This window comes from Rana temporaria, chromosome 3, assembly GCF_905171775.1.
Source record: "Rana temporaria chromosome 3, aRanTem1.1, whole genome shotgun sequence".
NCBI classification, from domain to species: domain Eukaryota; kingdom Metazoa; phylum Chordata; class Amphibia; order Anura; family Ranidae; genus Rana; species Rana temporaria.
In genome coordinates this window covers 170,577,662-170,598,672 of record NC_053491.1, presented here as the reverse complement: position 1 = coordinate 170,598,672, position 21,011 = coordinate 170,577,662, and positions in this window count along the sequence as shown.

Here is a 21,011-nt window from a genome sequence, read left to right as displayed (position 1 = left end):
ATTGCTTTCTTTTCGCCCTTGGGAATAACGAATGAACATTGATCCTTGCAAAACTGTTGTGTTAGTTCTAAGTAATGCCTCAGGGATCTGGCTATATTCAAACCGTGTAGTTTGAGGAGATTGGGTCTCCTCTGGCGGTCGGGAGAACCCATTCCTGGCTGAGATGGTAGACTGCAGGCACTTTAGGGACATACCGGTGCATAGGCTGTAGGACTACCCTGTCTGGAAAAAAAAAGGTGACGTAGGATTTCTGTGCCCCTAGGGGCTGTGTTTCTGACGCTCTATGCCCTGACATGATGGCCAGGGCCATCTTTAATATGGTTTGGGCCCTGGGCAAACATTTTTTTTGGGCCCCCTCCAGCTTATTTTGGGCCTGGCTGGTTCACATGTATGTTTTGGCGGTCCTCATTTGTGCAGGTACAGCAGCCCATTGATTTGAATGGGCTGCCATGCCTTCGTTTCCTGCAGAAAAAAGGTGCAGTCAGCATTTTAAAAATACAGTTGCCTTGAAATCCATATATATAAAAAAGAAACATTTATAAAAAGGGGGGGTTGCCATCCAGGGCCCTGGGGACCTCTGGGCCCTTTAATAAAAAAATAAAATAAAAACAATATATAAACAAAAATAAACATTTATAAAAAAAATAAAAAAGGGTGTTTGCCACATGGGGCCCTGGGGACCTCTGAGCCCTTTAATAAAAAAAAAAAAAAAAATATATATATATATATATATATATATATATATATATATATATATATATATATATATATATATATATAAAAAAAAAGAAATAAAAAGAAAACAAATAATATGAAAAAAAAATTGTTATTAAAAAAAGGGGGGTTGCAATCCGGGGCCCTGGGGACCTCTGGGTCCTTTAATAATAATAATAATAATAATATAATATATATATATATATATATATATATATATATATATATATATATATATATATATATATAAATATATATATATATATATATATATATAACAAATAAAAGAAATAAAGAAATATATAAAAAAATATTTTTTTTATAAAAAAAGGGGGGTTGTCATCCGGGGCCCTGGGGAACTACGGGCCCCTGGGGACCCCCAGACCTCTAAAAAAAAAAAATTGGCCCTTTAATAAAAAATAAAATACAAATATATTAAAAAAATATATTTTTTTTATTTAAAAATAAATAAAAAAAGGGGGGTTGCCATCTGGGGCCCTGGGGGCCTCCGGGCCCCTGGGGACCCCTAAAAAAAATTGTCCCTTTAATAAAAAATAAAAATATATTAAAAAAAATGTTTTTATTTAAAAATAAATAAAAAAAGGGGGGGTTGCCATCTGGGGCCCTGGGGGCCTCCGGGTCCCTGGGGACCTCCGGACCCCTAAAAAAAAAAACAGTGACAGGGCCCTGGGCAGCTTCCCCATTTGCCCTGTGGTAAAGACGGCCCTGATGATGGCAATCAGCAAGGTAGGTTCCCAGGTAATGTCTTCCAATGCATACTCTTTAGTGGGAGCAAAGGAAGGGTTTGTTAAGACAACTGTCAGACAGCCATATGGGGTGTGGGTCCTCCCTGGAGGGCGTAGTCTTTGACTGCTTTCAGGAAGCGTTCTATGACAAGGCTCCAAGCTGAACTTTCAGAGGCGCGCGTAAGCGCCAATTGACTGAGTAGATAAGTCATTTGAACTTGAAGTAATGTAGGACCATGATCTCCCTTTCCCAGAAGGAAGCTAGGATGGTTACTAAAACCTTGATAAAAAGGTTTTGGGATGAAATTCCAAAGGGAAGATATTTGAATTGGAGGCGCAAATTGCCTACTTTGAGCCCGGGAAAAAGATTGGAAAGATGATGGATGGGAATTTGAAGGTGCACAGCCTGAAGACCCATAGAGACCATCCAAATAGCTGGCTGTACTGACAGAATTACTGTGACTAGGGATACTAAATGACTTGTTCTACCTGAGCGTATCCACCCAAACGTAGGCAGAAAAGCCTGAGTCTTGCTACTACCTGACCGGTGGATAAGGGGGGCAGAAGGACTTCTGGCTCTCAACCGCCGATGATGCGGTCTTAGGATTGCTCAATTTCGCAGACGTGATGCGTCGGAGGAGAACGTGAGGCGTCTGAAGGTGGGAGGTGCCGGACCGACCCATGGCTGGTAGCGGTGTATGCTCCATTGAGGCTCCATTGAAACCATCAGCAGATCGGCAGAGGACAGCGTGAGAGGCTGGAGATCTGCCAGCCGCACGGGAGACTCGCCGCCGCTCCCCGCTCAAGACCCGACGCTTACAGAGGGCCTGGCTGAAGGAGGAAGGAGACCGCGGCGCCGTCCGGACCCACGTGATTGGTCCCCTGTACCGGACTGCTGAGTGAGATGCAGTAGGCAGGGTGGACAGTACGGACGCACACAGCGGCAGGACCGGCAACAAGTGAAGCTACATAACCCGGCGGTCGGACGGAGGATGGGCCGCAGGGATTGGTGAGGCGCTCGGTCTGAGCCGAATTGGGTCGGGTCTGGCCCCCCCCGAACCACCCCTCCCCCCACCCCCTCTTTCACTCTCCCACAGAGATTGTGTTTTTTGTACCTATGATTATATGGCATCTCAATAAAAGGGACTAGTGCTCAATATAAGTATGGCAGAACATATGGGTGTATAGAAAGTGCCTTCCTTCTCCTGTTCCTGGCCTGGGCTTACTGAGACGAATTAGGCAAATTTGTGCTTTAAACTGAGCAGTGTTGTAAAATACTTGGATCCTTCAAGTATATCTTGAAGGCGGGCTCTCTCTCTTGCATATATAAATACCCGGAGTGCTTAGTAAAGCCTTGGAAACGCTGTACTCTGTATGCATAGCTATTTCGGACCCCAGGGTCACAAAGAACTGTAAGGGGGGCCATGCGGATCCATTTACCTGAGACCATAATGTCAACAAGAATAAGCATTTTTGTATGACTTAGAACTCTGCCCGTAAATACATTTTTTGGGCATTTTGAGCGCAATTTCTTGTTTTGCTACATATCCGGTCTTTCATTTATGATTTCGGCTTTTTTGGAGCACAACTGTTTGCGTGAATGAAGATTTGTTGGGGGGACCGGGCCTAGTATCTGATCTGTATAAAACGACCTAAAAAAAAAAAACCTAGAACATCTATAATTTGCTGGGGACTTTTGAAGTGACATAAACAGAGCCTATATGTATTATTTATAAACTCAGCTCCTCGAGTGTTGGTACCCATTTGAACGTACAAACATTCGGAGCATGAAAGGTCTAGGATCGGCAGAACTTTGAAGGTATCTTTGATCCTTGTGATCCAAGGAGCAGTATTGTAGACCATTCGGATCCTTGCGCTTGAGATCAAAGCAATTGAGACTGCAGGGTACCATCTATGACCCAAAATTTTGATCATAAGCACGGCTTCCTATAATCCTGTCATTTGATTACAACCTCCTGCACTGCGGTATGTTCGGCCTCAACTAAGTCGGTGGCCGATTAAGTGTGGGGGGGGGACTAGGACTTGTGGTACCCCTATACAAAACCGGTTTAAAAGTACTTAGGACCTTAATCATCAGAACACCCTCAAACTGGGTAAGAGAATAAGACCGATCAACAAGATGAATAGGTCCACGAGAGGCGTTGCATCAAAGGGGCCTAAAAGCAAACCTGGGACTAGTTCTATACAGCACTACATGACCCAAGAAGGCAACACCAAAAGCCCCGGAATGGCAAAGAAAAGTGAAAAGAAGAAACCAGAGGCTATGACAGGAGATGGCAGTGTGGACTGCTCTAAAGGGGAAACGACCTCAGAAAGCGAACAAGAGCGAAGCAGACTAGAGGAGATGGGTCAGGATACTCGGCCGCCATCAAAAGCGGAAATGGACGTGATGATGCAAAGGATGGAAAATGTTATCAAAACAGAAATCGACAGGATAAGAACGGATCTGGGAGGCCTCTTAGAAAGGGTGGAAGAGACGGAAAAAAGAATTGAAGAACAAGACGGCGAACTTAATAAATTAAAAACACAAGTTCAATATCTGTCAGATAATCAAAAAATCCTAGCGTATCGGCTAGAAGACCAGGAAAATCGCAACAGGCGACAGAACCTCAGAATCCATGCGTTAATTGAAGAAAAAGAAGAAGACCTAAGGAACATCATAAACATCATATTTAACCCCCTGCTAGACCAATCGGCAGAAGCAAAGCCCCTCAAAATAGAACGGGTACACCGGGTGGGGAACCCCAAACAGCCTGAAAGAAAGGGTCCCAGAGATATCATTGTTCGGTTTCGGAACTATGAGGATAAAGCTAAGATCTGGAGTAGGCTGAGGGGGAAACCCCCCATTAAATATAAAGAAGGAGAGATTCAGATTTACGCAGATTTATCAAAAGAGACACTAACAAGGAGAAGATATTTGAAACCCCTTTTAGAACTAATGCGTTCACAGAATGTGAAATATCAATGGGGGTTCCCCGCATGCCTTATTGGCCTAAAGGGGGGGATAACTGCACGGCTGAGATACCCAGAAGAGCTGACAGGGTTCTGTCAAAGACTGGACTTGATAGTCCCGGATTTGCCAGATTGGGTTGACTAATAAAAGGGTGGGGGAGTTGCCTGGGGGGGAGGGGAGGGGGTGGGGGACGGTTGGGAGGGCAGTCATGGGAGGTCCTGGAGCACCACCACTGGGAGGGGAGCCGATGGTAAAGGAGAGGAGGATACCAATAGGGGCTCCCAGGCCAAGAATGGGCCATGGGGGGGGGGGACGAGGGGGGGAAGAAAGGGGGGAGGGCACCATCTCGGAGACTCCACGAGAACTAGGTAGATCCATCCATATTTCCCTTAAATGACCGACATTAGATTTCTCTCATACAATGTAAGAGGATTGAACTCTCACGTGAAGAGACTCAAAATCCTGAAGGAACTGGAGTATTATAAGGCGGATGTTGTCTTTGTTCAGGAGACCCACTTAACGCCAGAGTCCAACATAAAGATGTTCTCCCCCAAGTTTCCCACGTGGTTCTACGGAGATACAATATCAAAGAGATCACGTGGGGTTGCTATAGGATTTGCTAGTAGTGTACGGTTTACACTGGGGGATAGACGGACCGATCCAGAAGGAAGATTTTTATTCTTGAAGGTCAAAATAGGAGGAGTGGAGTTCACTCTGGCGAACGTCTATGCCCCCAATGTGAACTCAGTTAAATATGTAAATAAAATTCTTAGGAAATTAAAAGACTTTGAGGAAGGACATGTGGTACTGATGGGGGATCTCAATTGCTGCCTGGACCCTGTACTCGATAGTACGTCCCGGGCACAGGGGACTAATGGTGAACACTTAAAAGAATTGAAACAGCGAATGTTACACAACCAACTGATTGATGTATGGCGAACCTTACATCCTAAAACGCGTGACTACACTTTTTACTCCCCTATGCACGGGACGTATTCGAGGATAGATTATATCCTCATAGATCATAGACTACTTGACAGGATAACCGATGCAGGGATTGGGATCACGACAATTTCAGACCACGCCACTATAACTTTAAGAATTAGTATATTATTACAGCAAAAAAATCGGTGTGGCGACTGGATGAAAACTTATTTGAAGATGAAGTGGTAGTAGGGAGAGTCCAAAAGGAATTGGAGTTCTATTTCAGGGAGAACGATACGGAGGGGATCTCGGGGGCATCCCTTTGGGACGCTCATAAAGCATACGTAAGGGGGATCCTTATTGCCCAGGGAGCAAGGAAAAAGAAAGAAAGTTCCAGGAAATTAAAATCTTTAACAGAAGAAATCTATAAGTTAGAACAGGATCATAAAACACAGAGTCAAAAGAGAGAAATTCTTCATGCATTGTCCCTAAAAAGGGATGAATATAGAGCACTTTCAGAGCAGGAAACAAGGAGACTACTTAATAGAAGGGATAGAGAAAGATAGAGAAAGATACATGTGGGGAAACAAACCCAGTAAGCACCTAGCTAGAATGGTACAAAAAAAGAAAACTAGAAATTTTATCGAAAAGATCCAAAAAAAGAATGGAGAATTAGCCAACTCAACTAGGGATATAGCTGAAGTCTTTAGAAATTATTACGAAGACCTATATGCTGTAAAACAAAAGAAGTGGAGCCCTGGAGAGAAAGAGGCCAAAATAAGAGCAGTACTTCAGAAAGCTAATTTACCCAAGATAGAAGCCCAAGCAACTGCAAAAATGGAAGAGCCCATCACTGAGGAGGAGGTGAGCACTGCTTTAAAAAAGTCAGCCAAGGGGAAAAGCCCTGGCCCAGATGGCTTTACGACTTTGTACCTGCAAAAATTTGGCACTATATTAATTCCTAGACTCTGCCACTATTTTAATGGGTTGGGGGCAGAATATGAGATGAGCCGGGAGGCATTGGAAGCAACAATCACTGTTATAAAAAAAGAGGGAAAAGATAACACACTTTGCTCAGGATTCCGACCCATATCACTACTAAACGCAGACACAAAGTTGTATGCTAAGATACTGGCCGAACGTATGAAGGGGCTAATGACAACTATAGTGCACCCTGACCAGGTGGGTTTTATACCCGGTAGAGAGGGTAAGGACAATGGGGTCAGGGCTCTCCTTCTTCTACAGCAAATTAAAGACAGTGGATCCCCCGGTCTACTCCTGTCAGTCGACGCTGAAAAAGCGTTTGACAGGGTAGACTGGGGGCTCATGATGCAAACGCTAGAAGAAATTGGTATTGGCCCGAGGATGGTGAAGCGGATTAAAACGCTCTACCATCACCCGTACGCAAGGATTAAAATCAATGGATCCTTATCTACTCCCTTAGAGATGAGGAATGGGACTAAGCAGGGGTGCTCACTGTCCCCTCTCCTTTTTGTTCTTTCCCTGGAACCCCTATTGGCAATGATACATAATAATTCCGAGATTATGGGACCCAAAGTCAGGGAAGAAGAGCATAAATTGGCCGCCTTCGCGGATGATATTCTATTTTTTATAAGTAGTCCTAGAAACACACTTCTGAATCTAATGAGAAATATTATACAGTACGGTGAGGTCTCAAATTTTAAAATGAATGTATCCAAGACGGAGATTCTGAATGTCAATACTCCTAAGGAGGAAAAACGATACCTTCAAAAGACATTCAATTTCTCCTGGAAAAAATAAATAAATTACCTCGGCATTAAACTCGTAAACTCTTTAAAGAAAATGTATAGAGTCAACTATATTCCTCTGTTAAACAAAATAAAACGAGAAATTAAAGCTATTTATTATCGGCCAATCTCATGGTTTGGCAGGATAAATGTTGTAAAAATGGTATTAATTCCCAAAATAATCTATACATTTCAAATGGTCCCAGTAGCACTTCCACAGACATATTTTAAACTATTAAACTCCCTCCTGATGAATTTCATCAGGAAAAATAAAAAACAGAGGATTTCTGCTAAAGTATTAAAACAGAATAAGAAAATGGGCGGACTGGCGGTCCCAGATATTAGAAAATATTACGTAGCAACTGTTCTCGCACAGGTAATAGAGTGGGCCAAAGAAAATCTAGACAAAAGATGGATTAATATTGAATGTGCACTTGCACGGGCACAATTGGGACGAATAATTTGGAACCCACCACAATATAGAACATTAGACACTTCTGCACATGAAATAACATTTAATGCATTACGGGTATGGGATAGACTACACAAACAATTGAAATTAAAATGTAACTCCCCATTAATGGACCTTAAAGACAATGAATATTTTGCACCAGGGACGGAAGGGGTGGGAGGGAATTGGATTAAAAATAGAATTCAGGTTAGGGATATTATACACAAGGGTAAGATACTGACACATCACGAGATTAAAGTAAAGATAGAATCCATGAGACTGGATGAATGGCGATATATGCAGTTGGCACTTTTTATTAAGCGCCTCCCGCTACCCCTCAGACCATGCGAGGAGTATACACCGATTGAAAAGCTTTGCATTACCGACAGTTCAAAAGGTAATATCTCTAAAATCTATAAGTTTTCGTTTAAAAAGGACGAGCTAGAGACCCCAAAGTACATCCTAAAGTGGGAAAGAGAACTGGATGCCCCCAGAGGAAACATCTCAATAACAAGAATAATAAAAATGACCCATTCCTCTGCAATTGATGTTAGGACTGCCGAGATGAATTTTAAATGCTTAACAGGATGGTACGCCACCCCAGATAAAACCAGCAAATATAGAGAAGGGCAGTCAGCAGAATGTTGGAGAGGGTGTACAGCAAGGGGGACAATGGCCCACCTTTGGTGGGACTGCCCGGTAATTAAAAAATTCTGGAAAAAAATTCTGCCACTGATTAAGGAAATAACTAAGAAAGAGATAAGAGAAGATCCATGGGTAGTGCTGTTCCATGGCGGGGAAGAGAGTATAAAAGAATACAAAAGATCGCTGACCCCCCATCTACTCAACGCAGCCAAACACCTAATACCAAAAAAGTGGAGGGAAGTAGAAAGTCCACAGGTCTGGGAGTGGATGGAGTCAGTGGAAGAGACTTATAGGAAGGAGGAGTGGAAAGATGGGACAGATGAGGAAAATGCAGACTACAGGGGTAAATGGGTAAATTGGTTTAATTTAAAAAAAAACAAGGGATACATGGAAAATCTGAGGGAGATATAGAAAGCCTAAGCAGCATCTGAGATAAACTAGTAGAGTGGAGTCACGAGATGGTGGGGTGGGGGGGGGGTTCGGGGGGAGGGAAAGGGAGGGTCGCTGGGTTCAACTTTTTGTATCCCCCTTATACTCACCCATCACTGGGAAATTCAATTAATTCTCTATAAAAATAGACAATATATATTTAAATAATAAAAAAAAAAAGAGAGAATCATCATGAAAAACTAAAATAAAAAGAAATCATATATCCGCAGATGATGCTAAAACTTCTTCGGAGACGATGGGGGACCATCTTCCATGAGAAAGTCACCAAGAAAGTTATTGACTGAGCGGAAAAAAAAAAAAAAAAAAAGGATTGCTCAATTTGGGAAGGGTGGCTTGTGAGCCTTCCCAGCCTCCTCTCTTGATCTTTGTTTGGTAGCTGCCCGCAAGGCGAATTCTCTTCCTCCTAACCTCGTAAAGGTATCTCCTGATACGCCGTCGTATCTCTGAGATCCGACGGTCGGATCTATGCGACTGATTCATAAGAATCAGTTACGCATAGATCTCCCTTAGATCCGACTGGTGTAAGTGACTTACACCATCGGATCTTAGGCTGCAATCTTCCGCTGTCCGCTAGGTGGCGTTTTGTGTTTTACTTTTTTTTTACGTCGTTTGCGTTCGGCTTTTTCAGGCGGATAGTTACCCCTGCTATATGAGGGGTAGCTAATGTTAAGTATGGCCATCGTTCCCGCGCCGAGTTTTGAATTGTTACGTTGTTTGCGTAAGTCGGTCGCGAATGCAGTAATTTACGTTAACGCCGAAACGTAACAACGTCATTTGGAGCATGCTCACTGGGAAATTTTGCCGGCGGCGCATGCGCAGTTAAATCGGCGTGGGGACGCGCCTGATTTAAATTGTACACTCCCCCTAGCCACGGAATTTGAATTCCGCCGGGTGAGTTACGATCCGCCGGTGCAAGTTTGGAGGTAAGTGCTTTGTGAATACTGCACTAGCCTCGCAAAATTGCACCAGCGGATCGCAAATCACATAGATTACGTGAATCTAAAGATCCGCTAATCTATGTGAATCTGGCCCCATATTTGTACAAGTATCTCTTTATAGTGGAATAGTGTACCACAACTCCAATGTCTGCCAGATCTTTCTGGAGGGATCGTGCAGTCAAACGTGGGTTTTGAATTGCTTTTCTCACAATCCTGCGAGCTGTTCTGTCTGATATTTTTCTTGGTCTTCCAGATCTTGCTTTAACTTCCACTGTTCCTGATGACTGCCATTTCTTAATAACATTCCGAACAGAGGATATTGACATCTGAAAATGCTTTGGTATCTTCTTATAGCCTTTTCCAGCTTTGTGAGCGTCAACTATTTTCGGTTTCAGTTTTCTAGACAACTGCTTAGAAGAACCCATGGTGCTGATTGTTGGGGCAAGGTCAGATGAGTCTGGGCATTTAAAACCTTTGAGATTGACATCACTTGGTCTTCCCAGACGATGATTGAGAACAATCCATGACACTGGCAGGTCTCAGCTTTGCAATGGGGGCAGTGCATGCTATAAATTCTGCAGGGTGCCCAAACTTTTGCAGATGCCATTTTTTTGTTTTCTGTCATTTTGAAAGTGTAAATGATGGAAATAAAATATAACTTTTTTGACATATTATAAGAATGCCTAATCTGTAATTTGATGCCTTTTGGAGATTTTTCCATCTTTCTTTGGCTTCGTTATGCACATTAATACAAATTTTTACCTGGGGTGCCCAAACTTTCGATCCCCACTGTATATTTATATATATATATATATATATATATATATATATATATACACATACATACACATATATCATCAGTATATTGGTTAAGCTCTATAAGAGGGAGGTGAAGGGGAAGCAGACACCTAAAGATGTATTTTCTCTGTCAGACTTGAATTAGCCATTAATCCAAGATAGACAATCTCGACCAGGGTGTACCAAAATGTCCGCCGCTCAGTCTCAGAAAGGCTACTGCGCATGCGCCGTGACGTTCCGCCGTGACTCCGCCCCCGAGATGATGAAGCTGTGTAGGTAGACCGCACACAGGAAGGGAGGGGGAAGGAAATGGTGACGCACCCCGCGGCAGAATCAGGCCAATAACGGCTCCCAGGAATGAACCTACAGGAGGGTGGCATGCCGGCACACATGGGGGTAGCACCAGGCGCACATGGAGGCAGTGTCAGGCGCACACGAGGATAGCGTCAGGTGTACATGTATGTAGTGATAGGTGCACATGGAGGCAGCGCCAGGTACACACGGATACAATGTTAGGTGCACATGGAGGCAGCGCCAGTACACATGGGTGCAGTGTTGGGTGCACATGAAGGTAGGGCCAGGTACACATGGAGGCAGCGCCAGGTACATATGGACACAGTGGATGCATTGTCTGATGCACATGGATGCACTGTCAGGTGCACAAGGATGCACTGTCAGGAGCACAAGGATGCACTGTCAGGAGCATATGGATGCACTGTCAGGTGCACATGGATGCACTGTCAGGAGCACAAGGATGCACTTTCAGGAGCACATGGATGCACTGTCAGGAGCACAAGGATGCACTGTCAGGAGCACAAGGATGCACTGTCAGGAGCATATGGATGCACTGTAAGGTGCACATGGATGCACTGTCAGGAGCACAAGGATGCACTTTCAGGAGCACATGGATGCACTGTCAGGAGCACAAGGATGCACTGTCAGGAGCACAAGGATGCACTGTCAGGAGCACAAGGATGCACTGTCAGGAGCATATGGATGCACTGTAAGGTGCACATGGATGCACTGTCAGGAGCACAAGGATGCACTTTCAGGAGCACGTGGATGCACTGTCAGGTGCACTGTTAGGTGCACATGGATGCAGTGTCAGGTGCACATTGATGCACTGTCAGGTGCACATGGATGCAGTGTCAGGTGCACATGGATTCAGAATCAAGTGCTCATGGATGCAATGTCAGAAGACAAGAAGAGGGAGAGGCAAAAAAACATTGGTATGCTATTGTAGACTCTCAGGCCGCGTACACATGATCGGTCAACACCGATGAAAACGGACTAAAGGACCGTTTCATCAGTCCAAACCGATCGTGTGTGGGCCCCATCGGTCAGTTATCCTTCGGTCAAAAAAAAGAGAACTTGCTTTAAAATTGAACCGATGGACGCCTAACCGATAGTTAGTATGCAAAAGCATCGGTCAAAAGGCCGTGCATGCTCAGAATCAAGTCGACGCATGCTTGGAAGCATTGAACTTCATTTTTTTCAGCACGTCGTGTGTTTTACGTCACCGCTTTCTGACACGATCGTTTTTTTAACCGATGGTGTGTAGGTACATCAGACCATCAGTCAGCTTCATCGGTTAACCGATGAAACGGTCCTTCAGTCCGTTTTCATTGGTTATGACCGATCATGTGTACGCGGCCTCAAAGGTACCTTGTGTTGTCTTGCCCCAAAATAGCCAGCCAAAAGCCACAGAGGAGAAGGAGATGCTCCTGGATGTTTTAGACAGGCCCCAAAAAGATCCACAGAAAAACGGGCTCCCATACTTTTGTGAGGCATTTAGCAGTCCAAGTAATGGGACTCCATACTGCAGGAGAGCATGAACCTGCAATGGTTACACCATATGACGGTGAGGCAGGGCTGATCTGTGATCCTGCAGGGATGAGGACAGGAAAAAGAATGCCTGAGGGGAGGAGTAACTCTTTCTTTTATAGAGTTACGTGGTCCTGTGGGTTGGACGAGGGTGGAGCCACCAACCATTGGTATGCTGCCATGGAGGCACCAGGAAAACCCATTATGGTACATTCTAGGAAGTACCACTCTCTTTGTTCTCCTTTCTTTCCCTTTTATCTCTCTCTATCCTAATTTCTTGTTTTTTTTCCCCATCCCTCTCTCTAGCTGTCTTTCTTGTTCTTTCTCTTATTCTTTCTCTCAGTGGCAGTGCTGGCTGATCAGCCAACTTGGGTGCTCTTGATCAAGGTCATCTGCTGAGAACTATAGTGGGGACTTTTAATGGCAACTATAATCACAGGTAATGTTACTCACTGTGTCTCCGGCTTCACTGTCTTCAACTTTGTGGTGTCTCGCAGTGGTGACACCTTCAGCCCCTCCCACTTTACATTCCTCACCAGTTGAGAACCACTGCTCCACCACTGCTCTAAACATTGTGCATGACACAAAGGCCTCGTACACACAAAAGGTTAACCAGAGGACAACTATGGATTCCTAACCGATAGGTCAAGACCGATCGTTAGTAGGCACGACCATCGGATTAAAATCCACGCATGGTCAGAATCAAGTCGACGCATGCTTGGAAGCATTGAACTTCGTTTTTTTCAGCACGTCGTTGTGTTTTACGTCACCGCGTTCTGACACAATCGGTTATTTAACCTACGGTGTGTAGGCCTGACGGACCATCAGTCAGGTTCATCGGTTAACCTATGACAGTGGTCCTTCAGACCGTTGTCCTCTGATTAACCTATCGTGTGTACGAGGCTTAATGACTGACATATTCATACATTATTTCCTGGAATGGTCCCATCTATACTCATGTACTGTATCCCTAATTGCAACTTTGCTTTCTTTTACCTTACACCTGTAATGTTGCTTTCTTTTAATGTTAGCATGTGTATAAAATCCAAATGTAATAAGTATGCCTTTGTCTGTTCACTTGCTGCAACAATACTGATAAGAGCAATAAGGAGCCACTAATCAATCCTTTCACAGCATTTTGCTGTGACTAAATAAATTCCACAAAAGAAGTGATCTTAATACTATTGTCAGGGAATTCCTGTGAGCAGTCTGGCTCGTAGAAATGCACATGTGCATAGTATCGCACAGAGAATTGTGATAGGGTATATGGATTCCCTTGTGAATGTGCAATAATAAAAAGGGACTATGCCTTATATCAGGCTTAGAGTGCCTTCGGACCACCCATCCACCCCTAATGGGTTCAAACTATGGATGGGAGGGAGCACATGAGAGGAAAGATAATTAAATAATAATTAAATAATTAAATAAAATGTGAGAAAGCTAAAGTCCCAAGAAGATAAATACAGTTATCGTGACATAGAAGAAAAGGAGCATACATCTCCTGTGGTAGGGATGAGCCTTACCCCCCCCCCCCCCGTTCGGTTCGCACCAGAACCTTTAAACGGACCGGAACAGATTTAGAACCCCAATGACGTCAATGAAACTCGAACGTTCAAATTCAAAAGTGCTTATTTTAAAGCCTAATATGCAAGCTATTGTCGGAAAACAGGTTTGAGAACACGGGTCTTGCCCCAGGGAACATGTATCAATGGAAAAAAAAGTTTTAAAAACTGCCGTTTTTTTCTGGAGCAGTGATTTTAATGATGCTTAAAGTGAAAAAAATAAATAAAACGAAAAATGTATTTAAATATCATACCTGCTGGGTATCTATAGTATGCCTGTGAGGTGGTTTAGAACTGTCCCTGCACAAAATTAGATTACTATAAGAAAAAAGTCATTTAAAACTGCTTGCGGCTTTAATGTAATGTCTGGTCCCTGCAATATGGATGAAGGTTTGTTGTTAAGTAGAATTTGTTTGTAATTTTGAATTGGTACTTTTTTAAAGTGTAGCTCCAGCCATAAAATCTATTTTTAAGCTTTTATGATAACATGGAGAAGGGTTATCACCCCTGTAAACATTTATTTTGCTGTCTGTGTGCATCTGTTCAGAAGATTTCAATTCACTTTCTGTCCCAATGACAAATGATGTTTTAAAAATTTGGGTTTTTTAGTGAAACAAGGATTGGTGATAAAGCATCAGTGGACAGGAGACACCTCTTACAGAAGAGAATTTCCTTTCCTAGGGGTAGATTTCCTCTCACTTCCTGACACAAAGGCCTCGTATATACTCTGCAGAAATTTGGGCCCTAGGTGTTGGTGTTGCCACAACACTGTAAGCCCTCACAGTTAGTCTTGGTGGGCGCTGGAACGCCCTGCTGTGAACTATTATATCAAGAATTGTAATTACATGCCGTTGTTAAACAGTGGTAGAAAAATTGGGCCTTTGGTGCTGGCGCTGGTGCCACAACTCTGTAAGCCCTCACAGTTACTCTTGATGGGCACAGGAATGGGTCCTGCTGTGAAATAATAGATCAAGAATTGTAATTACATGCCCCTGTTGAACAGGGGCAGAACAATTGGGCCTTTGTTGGTGGTCGTGGTGGTGCTGGTGCCACAACTCTGTAAGACCTCACAGTTACTCTTGGTGTGCACAGGAATGGACCCTGCTGTGAAATATTAGATCAAGAATTGTAATTACATGCCCCTGTTGAACAGGGGCAGAAAAATTGGGCATTTGTTGGTGGTGGTGGTGATGCTGGTGCCACAACACTGCAACCCCTCACAGATACTCTAGTTGGAGCGCAGGAATGAGCCCGCTGCAAATATTGCATCAAAAATTGTAATTACACCCCCCTGTTAAACAGGGGCAGAAAAATTGGGTCTTAGGCACTGGTGCTGGTGCCACAACACTGCAACCTCTCACAAATACTATATTTGGAGCGCAGGAATGAGCCAGCTGCAAAGTATTGCATCAAAAATTGTAATTACACGCCCCTGTTAAACACGGGGAAGAAAAATTGGGCCTTAGGCACTGGTGCCACAACACTGCAACCCCTCACAGATACTCTAGTTGGAGCGCAGGAATAAGCCTGCTGCAAAGTATTGCATCAAAAATTGTAATTACACACCCCTGTTAAACAGGGGCAGAAAAATTGGGTCTTAGGCACTGGTGCTGGTGCCACAACACTGCAACCTCTCACAAATACTCTAGTTGGAGCGCAGGAATGAGCCAGCTGCAAAGTATTGCATCAAAAATTGTAATTACACGCCCCTGTTAAACACGGGGAAGAAAAATTGGGCCTTAGGCACTGGTGCCACAACACTGCAACCCCTCACAGATACTCTAGTTGGAGCGCAGGAATAAGCCTGCTGCAAAGTATTGCATCAAAAATTGTAATTACACACCCCTGTTAAACAGGGGCAGAAAAATTGGGTCTTAGCCACTGGTGGCGGTGCCCAGAACCAAAAATGTTCTTACAAGCTATCAGCATGATCATTGAGGAGGAAAAGGATCGTCACTCAGCATAACAGGATAGTCACTCAGCATCAGCATAGGCAGTCTTGAAGGGATCTGACATTTCAAAAAAAATTACTCAGTTACATAAGCATCAGGTGCTTGGTAGCTGGTGGTGATCCAAGCCTGATTCATTTTTATGAAGGTCAGTCGATCAACCGAGTCGGTGGAGAGGCGCACCCTGTGATCGGTTACAAAGCCTCCAGCAGCACTGAATGTGCATTCTGAAAGAACGCTGGATGCAGGACGAACCAGTAGCTCAATTGCATACTGTGCAAGCTCTGGAAATGTGACCCATCCTCAAGACCAAGTAAGCCAGAGTATTTTCGGTGGGAAAGGTGTCCAAGTCTGATCTTGCCCCTAGGTATTCCCGCACCATGTAAAACAGACGCTGGCGATGGTTGCTGGAACCGGTCATACCTTGGGGCTGCGGACTAAAAAATTGTCTGAACGCATCGGTCAGACGGCCACCTTCTCCACCGCTCCGTCTGTGACTGACCGAAGTCTCAGCAACACGTTGTCCAGGACCTAGATTTTGTAACCCCCCAGTCTCTGGGAACGCGTTGAACAGACCTTTCTGCAAGGCCTCCCGAAGATGTTTCATCTTCTGCTCCCTCTGCGCCTGCAAGATAAGGTCCGCAACCTTATTCTTGTAACGTGGATAAAGGGGAGTTGCCAGCCAGTAATGATCTGTAACGTACCTGGTGTGTAGAGTCTGATGCAGGGTAGCCTCTCTTACGACTCTGGTTCACGAGCCACTGAATGTGGGAACAGCGGACTCGGAGCACAGAGGGGTAGGAGTGCCGAGGTAATGATGGGTAGTTGCAGAAGGACGAATACCTCTGGTGAGTAGATGCTGAACACAGAAGCGGAGGATGGGTCAGCGACCCGCACGGGATCTGCGACTACAGCGGCACAAGCAGGAAACAGTTCAGATATAGCAGAGTCAGACAAGCCGGGTCATAACAGGTGAGCGTGCAGGAAGATGGCTGAAGAATAGTGAAGTCAAGCAAGCGGATGGTCAAACGGAGCCGGGTCTGGATTGGAGAGGTTCGGGTAGTCAGGCAAGCCGGGTTCAGGTTTCAAACAGGTATTCAAGCAGGATAAACAGGTAACAGGTCTCAGGTATGATCTGGTCAATACTGCAGATCAGGCAGCGAAGACACTGTGCTGCTGAGGTGTTTAAATAGGGCAGCCTGCTGTTAATCACTGAAATCAGTCTGCACCATTAACCCTTAAGTGGCAGATCCATGACATGATCCCTCTCCTTGATAGCACGAATACGAGGATCCTTCCGCAGGCTTTGCAGGATCAGGGAGGCCATACAACATAGGTTTGCTGAGGCATTCGGTGCAGAGTCCTCTGGGTCACTGAGGATGACAGGATCCACAGCCACCTCATCCCAGCCACGTACAAGCCCATGGGTTCCTTGGGACTGTAATTGATCCCTTGAAGACTACTGCTGATGCTGAGTGCTAGGCTCCACCTCCATGCTGACACAATCCTCCTCCTCTTCCTGTGTGATAGGCGGGCAAGCAGGAACACTGTCTGGATAAAAGGGGCCTTGAGAGGTAAGGAAGTCCTCCTCTTCCTCCCTCTGTTCTGCCTCAAGGGCCCTGTCCATTATTCCATGCAGCGTGTGCTCCAACATGTGAATAAGAGGGACAGTCTCACTGATGCATGCACTGTCACTGCTCGTGGCCTCCTCAAATGGTGACAGGACAGTGCATGCATTCCTGATCATGGCCCACTGGCGTGGAGAAAAAAACCAAGCTCCCCTGACCCAGTTCTGCTGCCATATTGGCACAGATACTCATTGATGGCCCTCTGCTGCGTGTGCAGCCGCTGCAGCATGGCCAACGTAGAGTTCCACCTGGTGGGCATGTCACAGATTAGGCGGTTCTTGGGCAGGTTGTATTCCCTTTGGAGGTCTGCCAGCCGAGCACTGACATTATATGACCGTCGGAAATGCACACAGACTTTTCTGGCCTGCTTCAGGACATCCTGTAAGCCCGGGTACCTCCCCAAGAACCGCTGCACCACCAAATTAAGGACATGAGCAAAACAAGGCACATGGGTCAGTTGTCCCTGTCGCAGGGTGGAGAGGAGGTTGGTGCCATTGTTGCAAACCACCATTCCTGGCTTAAGCTGGCGTGGCGTCAACCACCTCTGAACCTGCCCGTGCAGAGCTGACAGAACCTCTGGCCCAGTGTGGCTCCTGTCCCCCAAGCACACCAGCTCAAGCACCGCATGGCATCTCTTTGCCTGCGTACCTGCGTAGCCCCTTGAACGCCTACGGAGCACCGCTGGTTTCGAGGACACATCAGCACAGGAAGAGGCCACAGAGGAAGAAGAAGAGGAGGGGGTGGAGAAGAGAGGTGTGTCACAACCAATAGTAGCATTTTGGAGGCGAACAACCTCCAACACTACTGTACCTTGTCCTGCATCCTTCCCAGCTACCAGCAGAATCACCCAATGCGCCGTGAAAGATAGGTAACGTCCCTGTCCATGCCTGCTGGACCATGAGTCAGCGGTAATATGCACCTTACCACTGGCCGCCCTGTCCAGCGAGGCATGGACATTGTCTTCCACATGGTGGTAGAGAGACGGAATCGCCTTCCGTGAGAAAAAGTGGCGTTTGGTAACTTGCCACTGAGGTACCGCACATTCCACAAACTCACGGAAGGGGGCAGAATCTACCAACTGAAGTTCTAGCAGTTGAAGTTCTAGCAATTTAGCTAAGCTAGCATTTAACCGCTGGGCATGTGGATGGCTGGGAGAGAACTTCTTTCGGCGCTGCAGCAGCTGGGGCAGGGAAATTTTCCTGGTACAATCTGCCATCGGTGTACCGATAGTAGATTGCCCGCATGTACTAGGCTGTGACACACCTAATTCTACACCTTCAGTTCTATCAGTGCAGGCTTCAGAGATGACTGAGGGTATAGTGGGGTTGGAGATCCCAGCTGATGAGGGGCAAGAGGAGGTCCGCTTTGTTCTTTGGTGTGGGTCTTTGAGGTACGCTTGCCAACGAACTGCATGGCAGGTCGACATATGTCTGGTCAAGCATGTGATGCCCAAGCGGGTCATGTTTTGGCCATGCGAGATACGCTTGAGAAATACGTTGCAAATAGCAGCGGATGAGATCTGATGCACTCGTCTCAAAAAAGGCCCACACCAAAGAACTTTTGGAATAACGCTGAGACACAGCAGCGCCCTGCATATGCGTAACTCTGCGTCGGTGTGCTGCCCTTAAGCTGGCCCCTGGAGGGCATCCTGCCTCGTTGGAGATGTGCCTGTGCCTCCTCCTCCTCCTCCTCCCCTCTCCTATCAGGCACCCACGTAGAGTCAGTCACTTCATCATCCCCCCCTCCTCATCACTGTAGAAAACTTACAAATACACAAAAAAATCACTGGCGCTCAATGAGGAAACTGATGGTCCTGGTGTCAAGATTGCAACTTGTATGTGGTGTCTAAAGTAAATAGTCCAGTGCTGCGGAAATCATGGTACCCGGAAGTACCAAACAAACAGAAATACACCAAAAATGTCCGCGCTCTTGGAGTTTGCATCAGTCACTCCTTTAGGTGCAAACTGCAGAGGACACGGGAGTACACACCAAGTAGCTTTAGGTGCAAACTGCAGAGGACACGGGCAGTACACACCAAGTAGCTTTAGGTGCAAACTGCAGAGACCAAAGGCAGTACACACACTACGTAGCTTTAGGTGCAAACTGCAGAGGACACGGCAGTACACACCAAGTAGCTTTAGGTGAAAACTGCAGAGGACAAAGGCAGTACACACTACGTAGCTTTATGGTGCACACTGCAGAGGACACGGGCAGTACACACTACATAGCTTTAGGTGCAAACTGCAGAGGACAAAGGCAGTACACACACTACGTAGCTTTAGGTGCAAACTGCGGAGGACACGGCAGTACACACCAAGTGGCTTTAGGTGAAAACTGCAGAGGACAAAGGCAGTACACACTACGTAGCTTTATGGTGCACACTGCAGAGTACACGGGCAGTACACACTACATAGCTTTAGATGCAAACTGCAGAGGACAAAGGCAGTACACACTCTACGTAGCTTTAGGTGCAAACTGCAGAGGACACGGGCAGTACACACTACGTAGCTTTAGGTGCAAACTGCAGAGGACACGGGCAGTACACACTACGTAGCTTTAGGTGCAAACTGCAGAGGACACGGGCAGTACACACCAAGTAGCTTTTGGTGCAAACTGCAGAGGACAAAGGCAGTACACATACTACGTAGCTTTAGGTGCAGACTGCAGAGGACACGGGCAGTGCACACCAAGTAGCTTTAGGTGCAAACTGCAGAGGACACGGGCAGTACACACCAAGTAGCTTTAGGTGCAAACTGCAGAGGATAGGCATGTGCAAAAGAGAAAAATTTGTTTTGTTTCGTTTCGTTTTAATTCGTTATTTAATTAATTTCGTTAAGTTAGATTCGTTACATGTGTTAAATTCGTTTTCGGAATTTGTTCGTTTTCGACCGAATTTCGAAAAATCCGGTCGAATCCGAAAATATTTCGACCGTTTTCGGAATTCGTTCGTTTTCGACCGACTTTCGAAAAATCCGGTCGAATTCGAAAATATTTCGACCGGATTCGAAAATAAATAGTCTCTTTTCGAATAGAATTTGTTTTCGAATTCGATTGGAATTTTTAATTTTTTTTTTAATTCCGATCGAATTTTTGTATTTATTTTTTTTCGAATTCCGATCGAATTTCGTCCGCGGGTTTTCGATTCGGAATCGAAAACGTTCGTTCGGATTCGGTAAATTCATTAATATTGCAATTCGGGAATTCGTATGCATCCGAATGTCCGAATAATGAAAAATTTGTCCGAATTTCGATTCGGAACGAAACGAAATGCACATGCCTAGCAGAGGACACGGGCAGTACACACCAAGTAGCTTTAGATGCAAACTACAGAGGACACGTGCAGTACACACCAAGTAGCTTTAGGTGCAAACTACAGAGGACACGTGCAGTACACACCAAGTAGCTTTAGGTGCAAACTGCAGAGGAAAAAGGCAGTACACACACGTAGCCTTATGGTGCACACTGCAGAGGACACGGGCAGTACACACTACATAGCTTTAGGTGCAAACTGCAGAGGACAAAGGCAGTACACACTCTACGTAGCTTTAGGTGCAAACTGCAGAGGACAAAGGCAGTACACACTCTACGTAGCTTTAGGTGCAAACTGCAGAGGACACGGGCAGTACACACTACGTAGCT